This window comes from Pinus tabuliformis, chromosome 9, assembly GCF_031772625.1.
Source record: "Pinus tabuliformis cultivar Carrire ecotype Pingquan chromosome 9, CPIR1, whole genome shotgun sequence".
Classification (NCBI taxonomy): Eukaryota; Viridiplantae; Streptophyta; class Pinopsida; order Pinales; family Pinaceae; genus Pinus; species Pinus tabuliformis.
The window spans coordinates 1,195,389,708-1,195,406,519 of NC_142307.1; positions in this window are offsets into that span (position 1 = coordinate 1,195,389,708).

The window sequence follows — 16,812 nt, forward strand, 5'->3', positions numbered from 1 at the left end:
TGGTGAGTCATATCGGGTCCGGCACCTGATATCGCATCGGCGGAAATGGATTGGTCTACATTAACATCAAGCCCTGACCTTGCGATCACCGATGAACATCGCATCGGTACTTCAGAAGCGGGCGCAAACAAACGTGGGCCGTTGGATCGTCGGGACTGATCGGATGGCGGAGGAGCGATCACGATATCGCATTGGCAGAAGACAAAGGGTGGAGCCTTAACACGCATGGGTACGATTTGCGATAGCAATCAGATCGCATCGCAAAATCGTAGCAGTGGAAAACAAGGGCAATAGGAGGCAGCGGGGTAAATGTGCGATTGCGATCCACCGATTAGATCTGGACCGTTAACCGGCTAGATCTAACGACTGCTGTGCCACCATCATTTAAGCCTGTGCCTGAGGGTTTTTTCATGGTTTTGTAGTGTTTCCGCCTCCCGATAGTGCATTGTCGACCCTCCAAGGGCTCTCCTCTTGCAACTATTTCGATCGATGGATGACCTTTGACCAAAATTGGAGATTTCAACAGCATGCATGGATCCCTTGGCATGATTTTAAGCAAATTTGTAGACTTTGGGAGTGTTTTTGGATCCATTTTTATCCTTTTGTATAGCAACACTAACAGGTTACTCCTCACCTCCTAGACGTGAACACAAAATTTCGTATCAGCACCTCCGCTCTGTCCATCCCATCATCTGTCAGTTTGCGAAAGCAGTCAAAGTAATCCTAGGAATACAAGATCTTCCATACTCATTAAGAAAGCCAAAGACCACTCCCACAGGAGTTGCTGTATCATCAGTGGAAGAAGCAGTTCTTGCCACTCGAAGGTTTGGTAGAAGCTATTGAGAACAAAGAGGAACTTTTAGTTTTCCGACAGGAAGAATGAGACACCCTCATGATCTTGGGCTCAGATTACGGTATAGGAGGTGGAGATGAACCAACAGAATCAAAGCCGGAACTGTCAGATTCTGAAGAAGAGGAGGAGGACAAAGAAGAAGAAGACATGGCTGACCAAAACTTAGAAGTGATGACTCAGGGACCATTGTCTCTCCCGAGTGCTTTGCATAAGATGCCAAAGTGTTCAGAGAGAATGCTCACAAAGTATGACCCTAACAGCACAATGAAGGTAGAAGACCACTTGGAAAACTTCTACCTACAATTGCAGAAACTCGAGGTGCGGCACTAAGACATTGCATGCAGATTGTTTCTGTTTACCTTGGATGGTTGCATAGTAGTATGGTATCACAACCTTCCAATCAACTCCATCCATAACTGGGTTATGTTCAAATAGATATTTTTGGAAAAATTCGCTTATGACAAGTCCTCGACCATGTTTCTCAAAAAGTTGGGCAGTTTGAAGATGGAGTCGAAAGAAAAGGTAAAATATTTCAACTAGAGGTTTTTGCGCATATTGAACATGTTTTCGGCAGATACGAAACCTCATGACTCCATCATTGTCAACTACTATACATCCGCATTACCACCCACCATTGTGCAGTTCGTCAAGCGAGTTGTGAAACCAACATTATTAGAAAATTTCCAAGAGGCAATCACTGTAGAGAAGGACCTACGCGTGATTGGAGTCATTAAGGATGACGAACCAATGAAGGACTCTAGAGACACGAGCAGGAAGCCTAGGCTGCAGCGAGCAAGGGTAAAGACAAGGAAGTAAGTGATATTAAAACCCTTACTCGTCTTGTTAAGAACTTGACAACATAAGTGTTTGAGCTCAAACAATGAGCGATCAACACATCTGCGAGCAACTGGTCACCCAGAGAACATAAAGGAAGCATGTGATAAGGCATCAACCACTTCTCGGCTAAAACTACACAGAGCTCCAACTCAGTGTTCCAGATATAACAATGCACGAATGATGAATTTTGATCATTCCATAGAGATGATCACCTGGAAGGGTCTTGTTCAGATTGGAAACGAGTTGAAAACTCAATATGCAACCATATGCCATACGTAGTGAGAAGTACACAGTGCCATCTAAGAGACACAGATGATGATGAAGATGCTGCACCTGATGAGGAACCCAACATTGGGCATGTAATCAACATGTATTAGTGCTCGCAAGTAGCGTAGAAAACAAACACCGAGAAGCAGCCCCAAAAGAAAAATGGTTGATACAATCTCAAAAGTCAAGTGGCTCCCCCTACATTTGGGGAAATGCGAGAAAAAATTGAACTGCTAAGGAAGGTTGACCCACCAGCCATCCAAAAGTAGAAAACTCAAAGAACACCCAGGAAGACAACGATGGACAAGAGCACGTCCATGAGTAGCAGACTGTAGAACACTCTGCCAGACAGTACAAACACGAGTCTGATCCCAGACATTTCGGTGAGTCTACCTGCTCTTGACTACAACATTATGGAAGACATGAATAAAAATCGTGCAAACATCAGTTTGTTCGACTTGGCTAAGATTCAAAATTAGTGAGATATTTTGTTGTGCGCACTAGGGCAAACATCTACATATAATGCAACCTCTACTAGCAAGGGAGCAAGGACATCTCCCAATTCACTCACCACTATGCTCAACACACTCCGGATGGAAGAAGAAAACTCGGTTTTCCCTCCATTCTTGCTTTCATTCGAAATCTTTAAGTGCAATGTTCACAACTATTTGGTTGATTCTAGTGCATCAACTGACGTCATGCCACTCTCCATTGCCAAGAAGATTAATGTGCAATGGAGCTAGACATCTATGCAGATCATCCAACTTGACCAGACATGCATACCAGCCATTGGTGAATGTCGGGATGTGATCATCTGCCTATCTCATGACGACCGAGTTAACTAGTGCATAAAAATTGTTGTTGTGGATTTACTGGAATTGTATGGCTTACTACTCAACAGAGACTACTCTAGCAAGTTGAATGGATACTTTGCCACAGACAAGTCATAGTTGTGGCTTCCATATCAGGGCAAAAGCAATCAAATCCGGGTGTTATCTGAGAGATACATGAGGCATAACATCACTCCCATCAATGGTGAGAACGAACTTTTTTCCTTCACAGAGCTCATATTCGACAATTTCCTCTTGGAAACAATGCTAGGGTGTTATCTCGCACAGCCAGCTCCAACCCCACTAGACATGCATTTGGGTCTCCTTCCTTATCCAACTGATGGAAATGAAACTTGTAAAACACATTGTAACACTACTAGTAGTAGCAATAGAAACATTAGTAGTAGTACAAGCACGTCGAATGGTCCATGTACATGAGTTGTGGACCATGCACTTTGACGAATCAAAGACAGGATGGATCTAGAGCCGGGTGTGTCTTGATTGACCCAAAACATAGGAAAAATTTGATCTCGAGCCGCTTGGAGCTTGAGTGAACAAACAACATTCCTGAATAATAATAACTTGTGATGGGTTTGAAAAATGCCATTAGCCTCAACGTTGTTGTGCTCAAAGTGGTAGGTGATGCATAAATCGTGGTACGACAGGTACGTAACACCATACAATGTTTATTGCCTCATCTCAAAAGTTACTAACAAGAGGTATGGTGACTAATCTATAACTTCCAAGCATTCAATATTATTTCTGTGCCAAGAATGCGTAATGAAATTGCTTATACCTTAGCAAACGCAACTGCTAGCATGTCACCACTTAGGGAAAGATTTATTGTTGAATTTTTTTACAAGCCTTCTGTCCCTGATAACATAACTAATCTACACATTTTTTATGATGATCAACATATACTGCACTTCATGGATAGCATTGATGCTTTCAAGTACATCGCGACTGATGAAGATGAGCACAATCAGTTCCTGCAAGCTGCAGCTGATGACAAAAATGGCAACCCCATCCCCAAGGGTGTGGTTTCTCTCAACAGGCTCTATGATTTGCAGAACCACTTTCAAGGGTCAAGAAACAACAAAACCCATAGTTCCACCATGATGAATGAAAAGATCAACCTCAGAATAGACCACGATCCGAAGTTCGTTAGTCTCGTTACGTGTTGCACATTGCAGGAGCTACAAATTTTTGTCTGCTTGTTCAAACAGTACTGGGATGTGTCTGTGTGGGCATATGATGACTTGAGTACATACGATACACAAATAATCCAACACAGGATTCCAATCAAAGAAGGAGTCAAGCCATTGCAACAAAAACTAAGTAAAGTACATCTGTCACTTGAACCCCTTATACAGAAAGAACTGACTAAGTTGTTGGATGCTCGGATCACTTATAGAGTTTGTTATTTTACATGGGTTTTTAATTTAAGTTATGTACGTAAGAAATCTAGGGGAATCTTCTTATGAATTGATTTATGAAATTTGAATCACTCTCGGAACAAAAACAACTACCCCGTGTTGTCATAAGAACCTATGTTACACGTAGTATCTGGATCAGGAATGTTGTCTTTGCTTAATGGTCTTTTGGGATACCACCAGGTTTCAATAGTGGAACCTGATAGTCTGTTACTGGTTCAAGGAAAGCTTGGCCCACACATGTACCATCTGCTATCACCTGATGGGAGGGTTGACAACCTCCCTGGAAATGAACAAGATCTCAAACTCTACTTTCAGTAAGTTGGGGCTGCGCCCCACACCGTGTACATAGTCTTTTTACTGCTTTTTGTTTTTTTCTGCTTTGCTTACTATTTTTGTTTCGTTTTTTTTTGTTTTCTTAATATCATGCTATTTTTGGTTTTGTAAATAAGTGTTGTGTGCTACTGTGTTCTAGCTTTTGAATGAGTATGTGGCTAAGGTCTAAAGAGTCTTGTGACAATGCAACACTTGGATAGTCTTGCGTCTGTCTTCTCTGTGCTTGGTTATAACCTTTGGCCGATGAAGTCTTGATGGGAAATACGAGCCATTTGTAAGGGAAGCTTGGGTCCAACCAGGAACCTGTGTCCACATTGGAAAACCCCATGCATGTACTCAGCCTTATGCTTTGTGTGTTCAAGCTCATCTAACTAATAGAAACGGAGAAGGGGAAAATACAAACAATCAAACCTATGTCAGAGGTCTTACATGCTTCTCTGAAGGAAAAACCTCCTCTTCTCTCAATAAGTTGGGATCCCTCTTTCACCCCAAATATAAATAAGTGCCCATGCATAGTCCTCTTAAAAAATACAAAGGCGAAAGAAGAGGAAGGCTTCCTGCGTAGAGAGGTGAAGCATGCAACTCCACCAGGGCACTGACCAGGCTCGTTGGCAGTGGAGCAATGAATGTGTTCCTGCGTGAATCCATCGTGGTACTATCCAGGCCTGCTAGCAGCGAAGCAACACCAGAGATGAAAACTTATACTCTGAAATTTTTTAACTTGTGATCCAAACCACCCTTCCCAATTTCGAAACACTGTGATCAAGCTGAAACTTATTGTTGTGTTTGACTAAGTTGGTGAAAGTTAAACCATGTCTATCCATGGGGTAATTTGGGAAGTTGAAGTAACTAGCACATCGATTCAATAATCCATGAAATACCAAGGCCCTATGCGATCAATGGACCAAAACAAAGAAGTTGGAATTCAACCAATGTGTCGCCAAGTGTTGTAGTGATTGCAACACCCTCCAAAATTTTGGCTCGCATCCAATTTCAAAGCCTTCCTTGGGTTTTTCCTTGATGTTTTCACACACTCGGGCTCATCCCTTGAGATCGTGTTGAGTCTTTTCACCTTCCTCGCTTGACCGTTCACCGAAGATATTTTAGCATGTTGGTCACACTATCATGCTTGCAGTCATGCTCTGGTTATGTTCACAACCGTCTTCATGTATACAAGTTGTATTCTCTCTGTAAACATCCGTCGCACTCACACACATATTTTTATGCCCTATTGTGCAAGTTTCATCGTGGTTGTTCAACAATATATTACAAGTGTCGTGCTTGTTGCTCGCACCTGTCGGTTAGTCACATTGAGTGCATGTTGTCTTGATGGTTCGAGGTGTCTTGTCGTCAAGCCATGTTGAGTGTGTGTTCGCAAAGTCATGCGTGTACGAAGTCACTTGTTCAAACACTTAGTCATTTTGTTGAAGCTATATCAACCGGACCAACCCTAACATCCGAATCTCTGTTGAGATGCATTGCACAGTCTCAACCCTCAGTGAACATGTACTGCTGCCCAGAATTGTGCAGAGCTTGAGGATGCCTCCCAAGCAGTCTGCAGTGCGCAATCCTGGAGTTGACCCGACTGACTTTCACCTAGAATAGCACATAAGTTTCTCAACAAGCCATCTCAATCTACGTTACTCACAAGAAAAAGCACCAAGCCTTTAGCAGGTCAACCAGAGAGTTTTATTGGGCAGTGATCTTAGGCCTCAATCCTCCAAAAAATTGTGTAGAAGCTGCCAAGCATGCCCTCTTCCATTGACTGAAGAAATTATGTAGACATGAAAAACATACACTCGCTTCCTATCACTACACTACCCTAAAAAATTGCGCATTTTTCTCAGCCAATCACCCTGTCAGCTGACCTGCTAATCCTCCTAAAAACTACACAGTTTTATATGTTGTCTCCCAGCTGCCGAACACCTCGCTTAGCCTAGAAACTGCGTAGGTATGTCTTGCAGGCCAACCTCCCAGCTCTGCGTAGTTTTGGCTAGTAGCCTCCTGCAGTCCGCTACCAACATCCCCATAGAAATTGTGCAGTTTTGACTTAAGTCTCCCTTTCATGCCTACACTCTCCCTAGAAAAATTGTGCATATTTGTCCTCCAGCCGAACTAGATCTTGCAGATAGTCACTGTTGATTCGGATTGCCCATCTCAAGTTCCTAGTGACCTCGATGCAATTTTCATGGAGAGTGCCCAGAGCTCACATCCCGTCTTGAAATGTGCTCTGCATAGTTTCATAGCCTTGTCATCTCTCCCGGTCACCTGCATACGAAAGTGAAAAACAATGCATCATGGTAGACTAGGATATTTCTAGATTTGAAGTCGTCTCATCATGAGTGATTGCAGATACAAGTACATGGATGAGACATGGTTGGAAAAAGAACAGGATGAACAAGGAGCGCATGCAAGGAGACTTGTTTGCGAATGGAGGAACACATGGAGCATGCTAAGTACAAGCGAAGGAGAGACATGCACGTACAACATCAAGCGAATGCTAAGACCATTGAATACTCCACACACATTTCCATGCAGAGGTGAAGCTATGATACACCAAGATCACATTCATCACTCAACATCACTACAGCTCGGCTTGGACACCACCAACAACATTGACATACCATCTCTGTCGTGTTGAGTCATGTCATGAGTCATCTCGGCCACATCACTACTATGGGCCATATTGTAGCAATTAATGTAATGTAACGTGGAAGTCCAAGAGACCCACATGTAAATCTAAAGAGTCATGTAAAGTTGAAGATTCATGTAAGTCAAACAATCATTAGGGAAGTCGAACTATCACAAGGGCCAATTTCACCCTTAGTTATAAATACCCCTCATTTGTACATGCAAAGGATTTTTCACCTTGGCTCCTCCCACATGGCCTTGAGAGTCTGTAGTATTTTCTTTGAGGAGTGAGCAGTGGATCCAACACCCCACTATTGGGGTTAGTGATGTAATGATGTACCGATGTGTCTTGGAACTTTCGCTTAATTTAGAAGCCTGATAACAGGCCAACACATTTTCACACATGTATTGTATTTGTTTGTAAGACTATTCTTTTTACTTGTAATGCATGTTGCTTTAACCTGTATTAAGTCAATTGAACTATTTCAGTTGTTCTACTACATATGCTTAGGAAAATGTGTTGTATAAGTTGTTAACATTGTCTCGCCTGTGTTGGCTATCCCGCCAGAAACTCCACAGATCCATTCTCATAAACTTGTTATAACGACTGTCTTACTCGTGTGGACTATTCCACTAGGTGTTGTACGTGATGTTAGTGTCCTTTAGTTCCTGTAATCAAATGTACTCTTTCCATATGATTGATAGGGTCATTAGATCAAATTGTTATATTTTCATATAAAATTCTGAAATAAAATTTGACATCTTTTGGTTGTCAAAAAGGTCTTAAGTCATTGTATAGGTGTAATGCTACTCTCATGCCATGGTCATGAAGGTAAATAAATCAGATTCATGAGTCTTTGAGTCACCAAGGTCACTTTTTCCTTTATTATAGGGTCATCATTAAAGAAACTGAAAAGGAAGAGTCACGGTGTCATAAGGTTGATCATGGAGACAAGACATCAGTAGACATCATCAAAGAGCAACAAGCACAAATCAAGGAACTACAAGATGACCTCTCGAAGGCAAACTTTATGGTGGCTTTCTTAAAACAGGAAAATAGGTAGTTGAATTTGATGGGAATGAGATTTTGGGGGTTAATCAAAATCCCTTTCCCTTAAATAATCGATTCTAAGGCCTGTGGGTTATGGCCCACAAAGCCTACCGGAAGCGTACATAAGGCAAATAGCCTTTTAAACCATGGACTTACATTTATCAGAGTCATCACACTATCACCTTTTCCTCCATCAGAGGCATTACACATATCGGGTCTTAGCCTTAACCCTTTGGCCTCAATACTTTACACAATATATAGAAAACACAGAATAATTCCGTTTAGAACCAATTCCCAGACCTAAAACATTATATACCTGCTTTAATAACTATCGGTGGGTCCACAGCTTTATTCTCTCGCAGAACTATAGCGCCAACCATCATCCGATCTCCGATAGTGATTGCTCTGATGTCTGATCACCATAACCCCCGATCACCGATTGGTCGATCGGTGATATCGCTTATCAGCTGTCGCAAAGTCATATATCGGCACTATTCCCTAGTCTGATGCGATATCGATTTTGCCGCTCCTCTACGATTTCATCTGGGCCGTTGACCCATGTGATCCAACGGTCCCTATGCCTTCTTGCCTGTTTCCTCCTTAATCCAATCTTCTGCCATTTGAAGGATTTCTGTGTTTAACACAGTTTTGCCGATGTCTGTCAAAATACTCATATAAACGATATCTTCATTATTTCAATGGATCACCATCGATCCTACAGTGATTGATGGTTGATCATATGCATGCAATCAAGATTTAAACCATTCGTGCCCACACATATGAAACAGAGTTGGAAAAGCATTAATGGATATATATATAAAACACAAACAGCAAATAAGCGACACTTAACACACACATATATTATATAAGAACAACATAGTTACAATTACTAAGGCATTTCAGCCTTAGTGTAGAGTCTCTCTCGACTACATTGTAAACACTCTATTCTCACAATCTTCTATCTATTACTCTGTCTCTCCTCTTCACACTTTTTACACACAGGTCCATTAAGCGCGCGCACACACACACACACACACACACATATATATATATATATATATATATATATATATATATATATATATATATATATGGAACATTGTTGGATTATTGGATTGGATCACGGAAAGGATCCGATCATATCCTCTAACAAAAAGCCCTTAAAGCTCTCATTACATGCATGCATACAACACATGGCAGATTACATTTAGACCAAGTCTTTGAGACTTATCTCTTCCATCTTTAAATCAGTTTTGAAGTAGATTTTTCTCCTTGTTTTTCTCCCCTGGTCCACGCGCTCCTCTTTGCTCTGCTTTGGATTCCTCCCTTTGACTAAGGGTGTTGGATGCTCCTGCATCAGACTCCTGAGGCACAAAAATTTATGACCCACTGCATTCTTCAGTGGAACTGCCTTCATGGTCTTCTATGAGCTACAAACAAACCTCTACAGTAACAGTCTCCCTCTGCTACTTGATACCTCACCAAGCTTTCTCCTGAGCTTAGTCTTTTGGCATCCTTCAGGTTCTGTTCTCTTTGGAATTACTTGCTGACTAACAATTCTACCCAACACTTCTTTTGTTAGAATTGTTATCTCTAAGACAACTCTACCCACAATCGCAACTGTGGAGCTGCCTCAACAACTTCTACCCAACCGCATTTGGAAGTTGTTCTCAGCTTCTCTTGAGCACTCCTTCCTCTAGGTTTGCTGCAATCTTCTCACCTTTCACTGTCATTCTTTGTGCGATAGTAAGACCATAACTCTTCATATTCTACACCATTGTACCTCCTGCTCCTTCTCTCTGGAATCCTTTTTCATGCAGGATACCTTTCCCTGCTCTGATACGAAATGATGGGAATGAGATTTTGGGGGTTAATCAAAATCCATTTCCCTTAAATAATCGATTCTGAGGCTTGTGGGTTATGGCCCACAAAGCCTACTGGAAGCGTACATAATGCAAATAGCCTTTTAAACTGTGGACTTACATATATCAGAGTCACTACACTATCGCCTTTTCCTCCATCGGAGGCATTACACATATTGGGTCTTAGCCTTAACCCTCTGGCTGCAACACTTTAGACAATATACAGAAAACACGGAATAATTCCATTTAGAACCAACGCCCAGACCTTAAACATTATAGACCTACTTTAATAATTATCGGCGGGTCTGCAACTTTATTCAATCGCAAATACGCAGCACCAACCATCCTCTGATCTCTGATAGCGATTGCTCCGATCGGCGATCACCATAACCCTCGATCGCCGATTGGCCGATCGGTGATATCGCTTATCGGCCGTCGCAAGGTAATATATCAGCACTATTCCCCAGTCGGATGCGATATCAGTTCTGCCGCTCCTCTGCGATTTCATCTGGGCTGTTGATCCATGTGATCCAACGGTCCTTGTTCTGTCTTGCCTATTTCCTCCTTAATCCAATCTAACGCCATTTGAAGGATTTCTTTATTTAACATAGTTCTGATGATGTCTGCCAAAATACTCATATAAACGATATCAATGGATCGCCATCGATCCTACAGTGATTGATGGTCAATCATATGCATGCAATTGGAATTTAAACCATTCGCACCCACACATATGAAACAGAGTTGGAAAACCATTAATGCATATATTTATAAAACACAGACAACGCACAAGTGACACTTAACACACGCATATATTGTATAAGAACAACATAGTTACAATTACTAAGTCATTTCAGCCTTAGCGCAGAGTCTCTCTCGACTACATTGTAAACACTATATTCTCACAATCTTCTATCTATTACTCTGTCTCTCGTCTTCACACTTTTTACACATAGGTTCATTACACACATATATGTATATGGAACATTGTTGGATTACTGGATCGGATCACGGAAAGGATCTGATCATATCCTCTAACAAAAAGCCCTTAGAGCTCTCATTACATCCATGCATACAACACATGGCAGATTACATTTAGACCAAGTCTTTGAGACTTATTGCTTCCATATTTAAATCTGCTTTAAAGTAGATTTTTCTCCTTGTTTTTCTCCCCTGGTCCACGCGCTCCTCTTCACTCCGCTTTGGATTCCTCCCTTTGACTAAGGATGTTGGATGCTCCTGCATCAGAATTTAATGCAGCAAGGTACAACACATGAAGAGCCTCCATCATCCAATAAGGCAACTAAGGACAAAGGTAAGGCAGTCATTGATGTAGAGCAAATGGAAGATACAAACCTTTAGGGACAACCAACGAGACATACAACGAAAGAAATGACAAGGAAAGAACAACATGGCAAGGATCTATCTCCTCCTTAAGCACACAAAGATCCCATAGTTGTTGGTTTTGAAGTGAACATGGAGTATTGGCTTGAAAAGGCGAATGAGCATTTAGAGAAGCTTTTGAAGAAAGAAAATAGAGATGTCACTATGCAGAGGAATATGGTATACATTATCATGCAAGGACTATCGTTTCTAGGGTTAAGGTAAAGAACATGAAGGGAAAACTCAATAAATTCCTTAAGAAGCTCAAGAAGAGGGACAACCTTGACCTTTTAGCTGATGCATGCTTAGTGGCCTAAATGCATCTCAGGTAACAAGAAAAATCAACAAAATTTTTAAATTTTGAAGAATTTTTGCATACAGTTAAAGGTTACTCTATAGAAATGCAACATGTGCTCCCTGCACTTTTTCCCAATGGCTCCAAATGAAGATTGGAAAGCATGTGGAGGTGGATTATGATTAGTTCATTCCATAAATCTACTTGGGGTCACTTGTCAGCTCATGGATTTTCTGGAGTAGTTGTATTCTAATCAGTTTTGAGGTGTATTAGAGATGCATTTTTGGTGACTTGAAGCTTCAGAGGTGTAGTAGACATCTTAAGATAACTATACCAGCCTTCAAAAAAGTTTAAATATCCCTCAAAGCCATTAAAACATCTTGCCAAAGTTCATTGCGCTTCTGTGGAGGAGGCCTGTTTCTGCGTTTTGATGGTCAAGAGTTGATGTTGGTAGATGTAGTTTGTCTCTCATTGATTTTACATGATGTAATTAAGCATTCTGGTGATGTTTAGAGTTGATTTCCTTGTAATTAAATCTTTCATAGTAAAATCAAATCAATTAATGTAAAAAGGGAATTGGTTTCTAACCTCGCTAGTTTTTGGCAATGGTTAGAGAAAATGATTTAATTAGTTCCTAGGATGAAGGATTCCACCCCCAAGAGGGGGAACGTTGTTTTGCATCCATATGTAGTCAGAATGAACTCATAGAGAGGGTTGGATACTTGGAATTCATAGCTTGGACTAGTGTACTTGGCTATTTTGCAGAAATATAACAGACAGTTGCAGCTATTTTCATGGGATTCTTGTGTTGTGGTTAGTGGCCTTGTTTTCCTATATTTTCTTTTATATTTGATGATTAGATCTATCTAGCTGCCATCTACTTGCTTTTTATGCTTTATATTTTAAGGTTTAAAACATAAATCATCATATGTATGCTCTGTTTTTGTTCAAGATAAGCATTTAAGTGTTTTTCTTCTACAAGTGAATTCATGCTCTTGCTCACTTAATCCTTGCTACATCTTCCTCACCATACTACAATGAGCCACTAATTTCACCTACCTTGCCCCATCTAATCTCTGCAACTGACCTTTAAGAATACTTGACCTAGTTCCTAGCTTAGTGCTCTCTATCCATTAAAACCCTAATCAAACCCTATTGAGTTGATAGATAGCCTAAAACCCTATTTTCTCCAGTCACTTTCATTGGCTGTGAGGTTGATTAAGAGAGAGGCCTCTCTGATTTGGTAGGGCTAGATACCAAGTCGAAAGTTGGTCTGAGGTTACCTCCTTGGCTTCTTTTCTCAACCTTGGGAAAACTAAGGAGAGTTAACACATGCCATCCGTTCACTGTGTGTTTGTGACTACCGCATCTGTGTGGACTACTCCGTCGGAAGCTGCGCATGTATTGATGTGTTGTATGTCTCTGATATATTTAGGACTATTCCTTTTCGACTTGAGACTCACTTCCACCTTCTCCCTATGCGGTGAAAGAACCTTGACACAAGTAACACTAAGCACTCACCAGGCATGCAAACCTTGTTGTTCGAAGACAAAGCAGACCACTCTCATGTGATGACAAGAAAGAGCTAAGGAAAACATTTAAGACAATGGCAACTGGGCCATCATACTAGATGGGACTCCTACACCAAATGGTGTGAGGTCTAGTTGGGACTTCATACTGGGGAGATCCCCTGAATGTCGGCAGGTCTGGCACCGTCAACAAGTTGGTTGAGGTAAAATCTGAATAGAAATCTTGAAGTGAGATGTTTGATGCATGAAAAAGTTATCGCACGTGTCTCTTACTTGTGATTGACAATTTAATGTAAACTGTACAAGCCCAGATATAGATCTATTGACAACGCTTCCCTCACAAGTAGACTTGATTTTGAGGGTCTACTATGCATGGTACATATACACATTCTATTGCTAGTTAAAATGTTCAAGTCTAGACAATATATAAATTTAATGTTAACATGTGAATACTTTCTTCTTTCACACACATTTAATGTGAAAAAAAATATCATCATCTATAGGTGAATGGACTGAGCGTGAGGTTGGCCATTGATCAAGGTGGCTCCAGAGACACACAAGACAAAGAGGGTTTATGAATGCTTGAAAATCAAATGTTCAGAATGATGTCAACCTAGGACCAGAGCGTAGATCTCGTCGTCCTGAACGCGGAGGTGTGAACGGTTCGTCAATCCGAGGTCGTATGAGGGAGAACGAGCCAATAAAAGTTTTGGTCAAAGTTGGGCTGTGGGTCAGGTTTAAGCGCTCTACAATTTGACCGACCCCAAGGCATGAAACCTAGCTCCCGAAATCGGTCAAAATTGTGACCTCGTTAAAATGCCCAATATCCCTTATTTTTGAAAAATTTAAAAATGACTATTTATTTTTTTTCAAAAAAATATATATAAAAAAATTGGTGGTGGACCATGACCCCCGCCACTGTTGTCACACCCCAAAAATTACATAACAAAATGTTTTATTAAAAGGCCAATGGGCCATGAACCCCACCAACCTAATCCCAACCATAAAAACCAAATCAATGTTATGGGCCGATGGCCATGACCCCGCTAGACCCTCCAAGCAAACCTCACCCTCGATTAACACATTGTATTAATGGGGTGGGCACGGGCCACCTCCAGTGGACCCGGACCACACCCCAAAATTCCTCAACGCCTTATAGCATGTGATACGGGACCAGTGGGGGTCGAACTCACCGAGCCCACGTGGTTGGCCGCTGGCCGCCAAGCGGACGACCCCAAAAACTAAACAATCCCCATTAATACATAACCATCGAACTTAATGCGCCCATGATTAATGTGGTTCGGTTGGTCTCCATCAGAGTTCTGCATTTTTTGGTCATTTTCAGTATGAGGATGGAACCATGATTGCTACAAAAAAAGGGAGCAGAATCATGATCCTTGTAATTTTCCTAAGGAGGTAATTTTTCTCCATGTCAGAATATAGTCAAGTTTACAGTCGTTTTTCATGGTTTTCCACAGGGATCGTAATGGCGAAGTTAGATTCACCTTTGGAGTTGCAGATTTCCCATCCACTCATGGAGCAGAATATTTGAGGAATCTAGGGAGAATTTAAAAGATTCCTTGAGTCCCAAATTCTCAACTTCTCAAAATTCAGATTTTGGACAGTCGATTTTGCACTATTCAATGCCACAAATCTGATGGTGTTTTCAGATTTCTCATTCTCTCATTCTATTCTTCAGCCACTTTTCTAAGTGCAATGCAGGTGTCAACATCCATGTGCGAGCAGTCATGCGATTGATGCCGTGAGATTGAGGGTTCGAACAAATTTAACAGTTTGACATCCGATTCTTTAGATGGCCCTTGGTTGTGAGGTATATGCTATGCTCATGTACTTCTTCTTTATGCATTGTGCTGCATAGATCCTTGTTGATGTTTGATGTGGGATCTTGTTTCTTACTCATTTTTATGATTCTTGCTTGATGTGACGCGGAATCACCTATGTGATGTACTTGTTGTCATGAATCATCATGTTGTGTTTTGAGATCCCTTTGTTGTATGTTTATGGGATACTCATGTGTCGCCATGCATGTTTGTTTTGATATCCCTTTTATGCCATGTTGGCGGGATGCTCATTGTGCATGAGTTTGTGTCATACTGATAGGAGTCTTTTGATTGAGAGTTCCTATAGTGGAACATATCTTAGAGCCACTCCTGCGTGAGGGCATGTTCCTTGTATGATTGCGACATCACCTCTTGTGTACATCATCACTATTGACAACACTTAATGTAGCGGCCTACACCATCTTGACACCGTGGCCCAGAGACATAGTCCCTCTTGGAAAAACTCCATTATCAACAGCTTATGTTTTTATGTTACTGATGATTGTCATGTTCCTCTTCTTTACAACATGCACATGTATTCATTTATGTTTCTTTAAAAAATGAAATTTAACACATCACGGAAGTAAAAGGTCTTGGAAGGGTCATTCGTCACATCCGGACCTGGATCAAGGGGTATCAGAGCGGTCTTTCCATTGATGTGAATTGCAGCATGAACAGTGGAACATGCAGTGACAGAGGAAGAAAAAGTGATGTACGAGACCATGCTCAACATTTCCAAAAGAATGGAAATCATGTATGAAACTCTACAGAAAGAGATAGAGGAAAAGGACCGATTGCAGCTTCAGTTGCAAGCCACAGAAGAGGCCTTAGAAGAACTGAAGCAAAATAAACATAATATTCAAACAAAGAACGCTGAATTGAAGATGTGCCTACATGAAGAGAAAGAGGAAAAACAAAGTTTGCTATGACAACTGCAAGCAAAGGAAGAGGCCTTGGAAAAATTGTAGCATGATCCATGTGAGGTAAAAAGTAATTCTCTGAATTCATGTATGTTTCCTGATGATGATTTCGCTGTTTTTGAAAATCATACCACAGGAATTGGCTCGAAACTGTTGAAGAGAATGGGGTATGAAGGAAAAGGCTTGGGTTCAACCCCATAAAAGTAGAGGAATTACCGTGTCGAACAGGACTTGGGTATGTTAGAAAGGAATTTGGGGAATGCGCCACGATAGTTAGCGAACCGCCAACAATAGATGATGAGCAACCCTCATCAGTTCTTTCCAAATTGACAGAGGAGGTAAAGGATGTTGATTTCCTTTCAGTTCCATCGTCACATAGTATGATTTCTATTGGAAATGTGGAGATCCCAATTACAGGGACAAACATGAGGCTCCTTACAAGGAAGAGGCACGAGAAGGAAGAAAAACTTGGTATTAATAACCAATGCATAACTCAACCATTAGAGGTTGTGCAGAGACCTCAATTTGCAGGCTCGAGATACACCAAAGGAGAAAGTTCGAAGGTGTCATATGCTTATGAGACATCGTCAAAATCATTGAGGAAAGAAAATGATGGGAACACATCCCCATCATTCCATGGCAGTTTCCATTGCAGGGAAAGAGCTAAGACAAGCTCTCATCGCCATGCTTACACCAGAGACAACAAGGGAAGGTATAACCACTTTCGATCTTCAAATTCTCATT